Source organism: Echinops telfairi, unplaced genomic scaffold (genome assembly GCF_000313985.2).
Source record: "Echinops telfairi isolate 266 unplaced genomic scaffold, ASM31398v2 ScPeMD7_3;HRSCAF=10, whole genome shotgun sequence".
Classification (NCBI taxonomy): Eukaryota; Metazoa; Chordata; class Mammalia; order Afrosoricida; family Tenrecidae; genus Echinops; species Echinops telfairi.
In genome coordinates this window covers 58,569,690-58,573,267 of record NW_022103899.1, presented here as the reverse complement: position 1 = coordinate 58,573,267, position 3,578 = coordinate 58,569,690, and the positions used below count along the sequence as shown (strand labels likewise).

The 3,578-nt window shown below is 58.5% G+C and overlaps 1 protein-coding gene across 1 annotated transcript in view; it reads right to left on the bottom strand.

Moving 5' to 3' along the window:
• Positions 1-227: 227 nt before the first annotated feature.
• The window catches only part of EIF4E2 (eukaryotic translation initiation factor 4E family member 2), a 27,493-nt gene continuing 24,142 nt past the window's right edge, over positions 228-3,578 (bottom strand). The window contains exon 10 of the mRNA XM_045294322.1: positions 228-707. The gene's annotated coding sequence lies outside the window, so the exon portion shown is untranslated. The remainder of the gene's footprint in view (positions 708-3,578) is intronic.

The window sequence follows — 3,578 nt, the reverse complement described above, 5'->3', positions numbered from 1 at the left end:
CTGACATGGAGATCAAACTGGCGACCGTGCCAGGGGTCTGCTGGCAGCTTTATGCGACAGACCAGTGTGGTGCACTGGGTCAGAATTCTAAGTGCAGCAGTGCCGACTCCGGAAGCAGAGTCCCTCAGGCAGGAAGAAAGACTGGAGGTCCGGTCCTAGACAGGACAGCCACTGCCCCAGGGACAGTCTCAGAGAGTGGCAGGGCTGGGGCAGAGGGGAGAGAGAAACAAAATGTCCCAATAATTTAATGGCAGAGCTACAAGAGGGCACTGACAGGTGTTCCGGACTCTCTGACACAGCTTTTCCTGGGTGTGCAGCCGTTCATCATCACGACCCTTCTCAGGACAGCTGGCTGCGACCCGAGGCACACAGCACGCCAGGTGCCTGGACGGCACACAGCAGGAGCAGGGGCTGATCTCCTGCTCGGCACCCCGTTACAGACCCAAGTCTGTCTGTTCAGAGTCACGGCTTCGGCTTCTCCGCTTTATAAAGTCGGTGAGGCTGGAGGTGGCCGTGGAAGGGGACCTCCAGGAACAAGTGCAAACAGGAGCCCGTCTGGGGCGGGGCTACCCCTTCAGCGTGCAGACGCCAGGCCGGGCGGCAGACTGCCTGTCTGCTTCGGACAACACACACACACACACACGGAGTATTGCCAGCTTGCATACTTTCACAACGTGATTTTTGTATTCCGAAAGCTCGAATTGTCCCTGAAAGAAAGAAAAAAAAAATGGGAGAAAATGGAGCATTTAATACAGACCATCTCTTCACACCACCAGCGCGCGCATGCGCGCGCGCGCGCGCACACACACACACACACGGCCAGGGGTGGGGTGGGGACTCAGGGTGGAGGCCCCCCAGATCCACCCTGAATTTTCCCCCACTGACCCTTGGGGCCTTGGTCCCTGCAAAGCCCCGACGCATGAGGAAAGTATGAGACATCGCCCAGATGCAACTCAGGAGGGACTGACTGATGACCCGCCTATGCTGGGGCGTCCCCCCAGACCACAGGGCATAAACTCTCAGGCACCGCTTGGGGGTTGAGCCTGCTGCCCTGCGGGCCAGGGGAGGGGTGGAGGAAGGGCGATGCACCCACGGTCACTCACACCCGCATCCAGACGATGGAAGGACACAGTGTAAAAGAAGCCGTACCGTGGAAAACACACTTTGAGGGAGGGAGCCAGAGGCTGCCTAACACCCCCACCTCAGACTGTATTCCTTGTTCAAAAACCAACCAATCCACAACCGGACAGGAGCATCGAAGCGAGCTACGTCTGAAAGAAGATCGTCTGGGGCTCCTGGGTCCCACACAGACGGGGCTTCCGCTCCTTTTTAGAAACAGAACCAACGCAGCCTCCCTAGCACTGACACTGGGCCTGTCACCCAGTATCTGCCGTGGCAGCCTCCTGGGTCAGCCCGGCACTGCCCCCTAGCGGGCAGTAGCACTTGTTCTGGGTCCAGCATTCACTCTGGAAACCTGGTGCTCATTCTTGAAGGGCACAGGGGTGTGTGTTGGGGACATGGTGGAAGCAACATCCTGTTACTTGTCTTCTGTTGGGTGCAGGCAGGCTTGGCTGTCCAGTAGCAAGCTCCCCTGCTTACATTCAAAAAGCCAGGGGCCTTCTTTGCCATGAGACCGGCTCCCATGACTGAACATGCAGTCAAAGATTTGGTAGGAGAATCCTGGTCAAAAGGGGAAATCGAAGAACGGGATTTCAAGTTCTCATGGACTCCAGACTTGCTGAAGTCACGGAGGCTGGAGGAACCGACGGCTCCCTAAAGCCACACGATCCTGATCCTTCAGCTGACGGAGTGTCGGCCAGAGCGCTGTGCTCCTTAGGAACCATCCATGTGGGACCCGTGGACAAGAGCAACTCCAAAGACTTGTTGGGACCCTTTGGGGCAGTCAGAGCACGCTTGTGCAGGGAATGGGGGGCTTCCCAAGCTGGTGGGATATGGCCACTGAGTGGGGAAACTGCTGAACCGGCCTGGGCTCCGTGGGGTGTGCCCACAACACTACGATTCATTCATGGGACAAACGACCCGCCTCTGGAGCCTGGTTCGACTACGGCTGGCACCCACCCCAGGAGCAACTTCTGGTTTTTCTGGCTTGTTGAGCCTCAGCAATTCACCAGCCAGGGCTGGAAGGGGCCTCAAAGATCCCCACCCACGCCGGCAACCCCCACTCCGACTCTGCCCGGAGGCCTGACACTTCTGAAGAGAAAGGCTCATGCACTGCTTTCCAGCGTTGTCATTATCTCATGGTCTTTCACTGGCCTGTCTCACAACCCAAACCTGAATGGCCTGTGTGACTCAGGTACTCAGGGCGGACCGTGTCCTCCGGCTGCCGGCTAGCGCAACAGCCCCATGGGAGGATGGCTGCAGGCAGGCTCCTTCAGAGCCACCCTGTCCTTGGGCTGGCGAGGGACTGGCTCTGACGCACAAGTTCCTGCGCCCGCCCCCGCCTCCACAGCTGCTGGGCCTCCAGACCCATCCCCATCAGAGGAGTCGAAGGCGGGGCAGAGAGAGGTCTGTATGCTGTTTGCTTTTTTGCTGTTACTGTTGTAAGGCCGAAGGTAAAATCAACGCTTTCAAAAGGACAGATAAGGTGGCACAGCCGAGTGTCGCTGGAAGAGGCAAGCAGAGGTGTGTGCTTCACAGCGAGTCCCCTCGGGAAGAGGTGCTGGTCTACTGAGCCCGAATCCCAGAAGACATCTGACCCTGAGCGCCTCTAATTGGAAACCAGAGGGATAGGAAGGGGGCTGGGTGGGGAGGCAGCATCAGAATATGCTGACCCTTGAGTTCTCCACTGGGAAGGGCGGGCAGGCAAGTCTAGGATTTTCGGTCAGCAGGGCAGCAAGACCTTTGATCTTTGGGAAGGGTTCCTGTGCTGGGAGGCGGGCAGGGGATGTTGGGGAGGAGAGAGTGGTGACAGATGATGTAGACCGAGTTGTAGAACACTTCCCTGGCTAGAGCTTCTAGGCCTCAGGTGAACGCGGGAGCCCCCATGCTGGAACCCCCTCTGGGTGTCGGCTTTAGAGGCTTTTACCCACCCACTGGCCCATGCACTTTAGGCAGCTGCAGGGGTCTTGGGGGCAGGGAGGGGGGAGGGGCTTGGGCTTCCTGCCATTGGCTCACTCCAGACAAGCTGTGGCTCCCTCTCCTCTCCCTGCATGTTAAACAGACCTGCAAACTCTCTCCAGGGACCAGCCGACTCCCACCCTACTGCCTCAAGTTGATTCCAACTCACGGGGTGGGCCCTGGAGGGCATGACCCACCTGCTCGGCAGGCTTTCCCAGACGGGGGTCTTCAGAGAAGCAGACTGCCACCCTCTTTCTCTGGCCATGGCAGGTGGGTTCAAACCACTGACCTCTGGTCGGTATAATGAGCGTTAGTTGCTGTCCCACCAGGGTTCCTCTTGGCCTCCAACCCAACTTCCTGCCCCTGCCTTGATGCGGACTCAGCACCCGGGGAGGGGAGGACGGGCAGAGCGGCCTCAGTGGGTTTCCAAGACTAACTCTCTATTGGGGTGGAAAGCCTCCTCTGTCTCCCATAGGGCGGCCGGCAGGTGGTTCCAAACT